The sequence below is a fragment of the Musa acuminata genome, unplaced genomic scaffold, assembly GCF_036884655.1.
Source record: "Musa acuminata AAA Group cultivar baxijiao unplaced genomic scaffold, Cavendish_Baxijiao_AAA HiC_scaffold_767, whole genome shotgun sequence".
Classification (NCBI taxonomy): Eukaryota; Viridiplantae; Streptophyta; class Magnoliopsida; order Zingiberales; family Musaceae; genus Musa; species Musa acuminata.
The window spans coordinates 20,152-27,500 of NW_027020996.1; positions in this window are offsets into that span (position 1 = coordinate 20,152).

The following is a 7,349-nucleotide window of genomic DNA, read 5'->3' on the forward strand; positions in this document are numbered from 1 at the left end:
CCCTGGAACCCCCCGGGTGGCACAGGGCTGGATGGGGCTTTCGTATATAGCAGGGACGGTGCTGCCTCTCGCTTCGCTCGCTGTCCGCCGCTCGCCGCTCGCTCGCGCAGCCAAAAATGGCCAGTTTTGGCCCGTTTTTGGGCCGTTTTGGCCAGTTTTTGGCCTGTTCTTGCATTGCGCGGTGACCGTCGAGAGCGGAGCAAAACGTCAGCCATCTCAGCACCCTGGAACCCCCCGGGTGGCACAGGGCTGGATGGGGCTTTCGTATAGCAGGGACGGTGCTGCCTCTCGCTTCGCTCGCTGTCCGCCGCTCGCCGCTCGCTCGTGCAGCCAAAAATGGCCAGTTTTGGCCCGTTTTTGGGCCGTTTTGGCCAGTTTTTGGCCTGTTCTTGCATTGCGCGGTGACCGTCGAGAGCGGAGCAAAACGTCAGCCATCTCAGCACCCTGGAACCCCCCGGGTTGTCACGAACGGTCGTCGTGCACCCGCAACAACTCCGTTCAACGAACCGTTCGTCGCTCACACCCGCATGTACAGCTGCCCAACAGCATGTTTTCTCATGGTTTTGGGTCATTTTGCTTGTAAATATGTAAGTTCGAACAAGCTGCAGCGTTGCAAAGCGACCGCTCACCGAACCGAGCAAAACAGCCCCAAAACAGCCCAAAACGGCTTCGTTTTCGCGTGCCGCGGGAGGTGAGCGGAGTGCTGCCTCCGCTCACCAAAACGTCAGCCATCTCAGCACCCAGGAACCCCCCGGGTGGCACATGGCTGGATGGGGCTTCGGTTATATACCGGGCGTTGAACACTCTTTCGCAAGTTCGTACGTGACCTTTACGGGAACTTGGTGTTGCGTCCGGGACCAGGTGAGCGGCTGTTTGTGGGCTTGCAGCTGTTCGTTCATCCTTGAAAGCCTTGTTTTTCCCCCTCTCCCTCTTTTCTCTTGTGCACACAAGGTGTTCGACGAATTGCTTGTAAAGCTTTCCTTTTCGCGAGACTTCGGGACGTGTCCGTTGCTCGTTCTTTCGATCTAACTCTCTTTCTCTTTTACAGGTCCTTCGGGACCTGCGAGAGGTTACAAAGTGGGCTGATCCTTGCGGAGCAAGATCGCAAGGGCGAAGAGCGACTTAGGCAAGGCAAAGCTAAGTTCGCGTCTTTGCCGCACGGGTGACTCGCGACTTAGGCAACGCAAGCTAAGTTCGCGTCTTTGGCCGCAAGGGTGCCGCACGCCTTAGGCAATTCCAGCTAAGGTCGTGACATTGTGGTATCAGAGCGGGCAAGCTCTTCGATCGAACAGCGAACGAACTTCGCAACTTCGCCATGGCAAAGCATCGTGGCGAATCAAGCAAGACGGGGCAGGCCGGACCCTTGCCCCAAGCAGCCGCAGGTGGGCTGCATGTGCACACTCGCTCTCATGCTGTTGGAGCCGCTCATGAGGATCGCGGCAGCGAACAGGATGAGCGAGAAGTTGGCAACTCTCCGCGAGCGGAGGAAGCGCAATCTGGTGCGCTAACTGGGAAAAAGAGTCATAAGGAGAGACTCACGACGGCGGAAACCCGCCTGGATGTTCTTGAAGCGAGCATGGAGGAACTCTACCATGGCCAACAAAGACTTGTTGGGGTAGAGAGCTCGCAAGAGGAAGCGGAGTCCAGGATCGACAAGGTCGAGGCCCTAGTCGACCGACTGTCCGATGACACCAAGGACTCCGTGCTGCACTTACAAGACGTTGTCGCGGAACTCACGGCAAAGGTGGCTATGCTCACAAGAACGCTAAATGCGGGAGGAGGCAACACCCGCGTTGCACCGCCACAAAACTTGAGGGCACCTGAGCCCCATGGATACGGAGGGGCCAGAGATGCCAAGGAGCTCGAGAACTTTCTGTTCGACATGGAACAATACTTCCGAGCTACGAGGCCCGATTCTGAAGATACCAAAGTTTCTATAGCAACAATGTATCTGAATGGAGATGCGAAACTTTGGTGGCGAACTCGTTGGGAGGAGATCCAACAAGGTCGGTGTCGAGTCGACACATGGGAAGACTTGAAGCGGGAGTTGAGAACTCAGTTCCTACCGGAGAACACAGAGTTCGTCGCAAGAAGGAAGTTGAGACAACTCCGCCAAAGTACCACCATCCGAGACTATGTAAAGCAGTTTTCTGCACTGATGCTGGACATACAGGACATGTCCGAGAAGGACAAGTTGTTCAGTTTCCTTGATGGTTTGAAACCATGGGCTCAGCAAGAGCTGAATCGAAGGAATGTTACCGACGTGGTCGGGGCAATTGCAGCTGCAGAAAGGCTCACCGACTTCGTTTCCTCCGAAGACCCAGCGAGAAGGAAACAATCTTCAAGCAATCGCCCTCAAAAACATTCTCGAGGGAAGGAGCTCGGGGGCGAACAGAAGAAGAAGAGCTCCCACAAAGGGCCGAATCCAAAAGGCAAGGCCTCAAAACCTGGAGGATGCTTCTTGTGCGGAGGACCGCACATGGTAAGGGAGTGCCCACAGAAGCAGGCACTCAACGCTTTGACAGCTTCCATCCACCCTCCCCGATCGGACAAGGGCAAAGCTGTTGCCCTTAGCTCAAGCAGTTCTGAATCCAGCAGCGACGATGAAGAGTCGCAAGGACCCCGAATGGGAGCAATGCGTTTGTTGAACGCTATGCGGGGTCAAGTGGGGGAGAACACGAAGACGAAGGCACAAAAAGCAGGAAGTAGTGAACTGATGTATGTGGACATCAAGCTGAATGGCCAAACGACCCGTGCAATGGTGGACACGGGCGCTACCCACAACTTCATAGCCGATCGTGAAGCACAGCGACTTGGATTGACATTGGAGAAGAGCCCAAGCCGAATGAAAGCAGTGAACTCGGAGGCCAGGCGAATCTCCGGATTGGCAAAGGGAGTTCCCATCAGAATCGGGACTTGGAGCGGAACCACCAACATGATGGCCGTGCCACTAGACGACTTCCAAGTGATTCTTGGAATGGAGTTTATGCACGCGGCGAAGTTGGTGCCGATGCCATTCTTGAATTCCCTATGTATGATGGGAGGCGATGACCCCTGTGTGGTGCCCGTCTCTCGGAGAGGAACCAAGGAGCCCCAACATATTTCGGCATTACAATTGAAGAAAGGGGTGCGAAAGGGCGAACTAACATTCGTGGCTGCTATGAAGCTAGAGCCACTCAATGAAGAAGCCATTCAAGAACCTGCTGTGGTGGCCAACGTCCTGAAGGAGTTCAAAGACGTTATGCCACCTGAGTTGCCGAAGACTCTTCCGCCACGCAGAGGCGTGGATCACAGTATTGAGCTGGAGCCAGGAGTGAAGCCTCCAGCGAGACCACCCTATCGCATGCCCCCGCCAGAGTTGGCAGAACTCAGAAAGCAGTTAGGTGAACTGCTAAGCGGTGGTCTCATCCGCAGCTCAAAAGCACCTTTCGGAGCTCCAGTTCTCTTTCAGAAGAAACAAGATGGGAGTCTCCGATTATGCGTCGACTACCGAGCCCTCAACAAAGTAACAGTGAAGAACAAGTATCCCATCCCGCTCATCGCGGACTTGTTCGACCAATTGGGCAAGGCAAAGTATTTCTCAAAACTCGACCTTCGGTCGGGGTATTGGCAGGTGCGCATTGCTGAAGGCGATGAAGCAAAGACTACATGTGTGACCAGATATGGAGCGTTTGAGTTCTTGGTGATGCCTTTCGGCTTAACCAACGCTCCGGCAACATTCTGTACTCTCATGAACCAGCTATTCAAGGAGTATTTGGATAAGTTCGTGGTCGTCTACTTGGACGACATCGTCGTTTACAGCCAAACGCTCGAGGAGCACGTCAAGCACCTTCGGACGATTTTCAAGGTTCTCAGGGAGAACACTTTGTTCGTAAAAAGGGAGAAATGCTACTTTGCTCAAACTGAAATCCTGTTCTTGGGGCACCGAATCGGTGATGGCTCCATCCGGATGGACAAGTCGAAGGTGCAAGCAGTTGCGGAATGGCGAACTCCAAAGAAGGTGCCAGAGTTGAGATCCTTCCTTGGTTTCGTCAACTACTACCGACGCTTCATCGCGGGATATTCGAAGCGGGCAACTCCACTGACGGAGTTGCTGAAGAAGGAGCAGCCTTGGAAGTGGTCTGACAGATGTGAGATAGCATTCCAAGATCTAAAGGCTGCTGTTTTGGAAGAACCAGTGCTCAAATTGCCAAACTATGGAGAGCCCTTTGAAGTCCATACAGATGCTTCGGACTTTGCTATTGGTGGAGTACTCATGCAAGAAGGTCATCCGGTGGCCTACGAGAGCCGCAAACTCAACGAGACCGAGAGGCGGTATCCAGTGCATGAGAAGGAGATGACAGCGGTGATCCACTGCCTACGAGTTTGGCGACACTACCTCCTCGGGTCGCGATTTGTGCTGAGGACAGACAGCATCGCCCTGAGTTATTTCCAAACTCAGAAGAAGCTCTCCCCAAAGCAAGCACGGTGGCAGGACTTCCTGGCTGAATTTGATATGGCAATGGAATATAAGCCCGGGAAGGCGAATGTCGTGGCCGATGCGCTGAGTCGGAAGGTGGAGTGCGTGAATGCTGCACAACTGGAGGGCAGAGGCCAAGCAAGTCAGTTACACTCAACCTTCCTTTCCCGAATCAGAGATGGACTGTATAGTGATCCCCAGGCAGTTATCCTGATGCAGCTCATCAAAGAAGGCAAGGCACGACGATTTTGGGTCCAGGAGGGACTTGTTTACACAAAAGGGAATAGGGTTTATGTTCCCCGAGTGGACAATCTAAGGCGTGAACTCTTGAAAGAGTGTCACGATTCCCTTTGGGCTGGACACCCCGGCATTCACAGAACGTTGGCTCTCGTGGAGAGGGCCTTCTACTGGCCAAAAATGGGGATTGATGTGGAGGAGTATGTTCGAACATGCCTTACTTGCCAACAAGACAAGGTGGAGCAGCGGAAGCCGGTGGGACTTTTGGAGCCGTTGCCCGTACCAGAAAGGCCTTGGGAGAGCATTTCCTTAGACTTCATATCAAGCTTGCCACCTGTAGGGGGACTTGGATCGATACTTGTAGTGGTCGATCGGTTTTCAAAGTATGCAACTTTCATTGCTGCTCCCCTACACTGTTCAGCTGAAGAGGCGGCCAGACTGATGATGAAGGGTGTAGTGAAGTATTGGGGAGTCCCACACAATATCATTAGTGATCGAGACGCTCGGTTTCTGGGACGGTTCTGGACCGAGCTATTCAAATTGTTGGGATCAAAGTTATACTTCTCTACAAGCCTCCACCCCCAGACGGATGGTCAGACTGAAAGAATAAATTCGCTCTTAGAGCAGTATCTCCGGCACTACGTGAGTGCCAATCAACGAGATTGGGTGAAGCTGTTGGACATCGCCCAATTCTCCTACAACTTGCAGCGGAGCTCTGCATCCAACAAGAGCCCCTTCGAAATTATCACAGGACAACAACCGTCGACTCCGCACACTATGGCTATTGGGTATACTGGGAGTAGTCCATCAGCCTACCATTTCGCAAAGGAGTGGCATCGAAATGCCGATATTGCGCGGGCTTACTTGGAGAAGGCGGCAAAACGGATGAAGAAGTGGGCAGATTTGGGAAGGCGACCACAGGAGTTCAAAGTTGGCGATTTGGTGTTGGTAAAGCTCCAACCAGCATCACTCCAATTCTTCAGGAAAAGAGTCCACAAAGGATTGGTGCGTAAGTATGAAGGGCCCTTCCCAATTATCAGCAGGGTAGGCAATGTTTCTTACAAGTTGCAGCTGCCGGCGTGGTTCAAAATTCACAACGTTCTTCACGCCAGCAACCTGAAGGCCTACCATTCAGATCCGCAAGACGCTTCTCGAAGTGTTCCAACTCGGCTACCTCCCATCACAGCCTCCTACGAGAAGCGAGTGGAAACCATTCTGGCGGATCGCAAGATAAAGCTACCCAACGGAGCGGAACAGACAGAGTACTTGGTGAAGTGGCGAAAGCTTCCCCGAACTGAAGCCAGTTGGGAGCCTGAAGACGCCCTGCGACATGAAGAAGAAGTCATCAACACCTACCAACAAGCGTCGACGAGGGCGTCGACAGTTTAAGTGGGGGAGAATGTCACGAACGGTCGTCGCGCACCCGCAACAACTCCGTTCAACGAACCGTTCGTCGCTCACACCCGCATGTACAGCTGCCCAACAGCATGTTTTCTCATGGTTTTGGGTCATTTTGCTTGTAAATATGTAAGTTCGAACAAGCTGCAGCGTTGCAAAGCGACCGCTCACCGAACCGAGCAAAACAGCCCCAAAACAGCCCAAAACGGCTTCGTTTTCGCGTGCCGCGGGAGGTGAGCGGAGTGCTGCCTCCGCTCACCAAAACGTCAGCCATCTCAGCACCCAGGAACCCCCCGGGTGGCACATGGCTGGATGGGGCTTCGGTTATATACCGGGCGTTGAACACTCTTTCGCAAGTTCGTACGTGACCTTTACGGGAACTTGGTGTTGCGTCCGGGACCAGGTGAGCGGCTGTTTGTGGGCTTGCAGCTGTTCGTTCATCCTTGAAAGCCTTGTTTTTCCCCCTCTCCCTCTTTTCTCTTGTGCACACAAGGTGTTCGACGAATTGCTTGTAAAGCTTTCCTTTTCGCGAGACTTCGGGACGTGTCCGTTGCTCGTTCTTTCGATCTAACTCTCTTTCTCTTTTACAGGTCCTTCGGGACCTGCGAGAGGTTACAAAGTGGGCTGATCCTTGCGGAGCAAGATCGCAAGGGCGAAGAGCGACTTAGGCAAGGCAAAGCTAAGTTCGCGTCTTTGCCGCACGGGTGACTCGCGACTTAGGCAACGCAAGCTAAGTTCGCGTCTTTGGCCGCAAGGGTGCCGCACGCCTTAGGCAATTCCAGCTAAGGTCGTGACAGGGTGGCACAGGGCTGGATGGGGCTTTCGTATAGCAGGGACGGTGCTGCCTCTCGCTTCGCTCGCTGTCCGCCGCTCGCCGCTCGCTCGTGCAGCCAAAAATGGCCAGTTTTGGCCCGTTTTTGGGCCGTTTTGGCCAGTTTTTGGCCTGTTCTTGCATTGCGCGGTGACCGTCGAGAGCGGAGCAAAACGTCAGCCATCTCAGCACCCTGGAACCCCCCGGGTGGCACAGGGCTGGATGGGGCTTTCGTATAGCAGGGACGGTGCTGCCTCTCGCTTCGCTCGCTGTCCGCCGCTCGCCGCTCGCTCGTGCAGCCAAAAATGGCCAGTTTTGGCCCGTTTTTGGGCCGTTTTGGCCAGTTTTTGGCCTGTTCTTGCATTGCGCGGTGACCGTCGAGAGCGGAGCAAAACGTCAGCCATCTCAGCACCCTGGAACCCCCCGGGTGGCACAGGGCTGGAT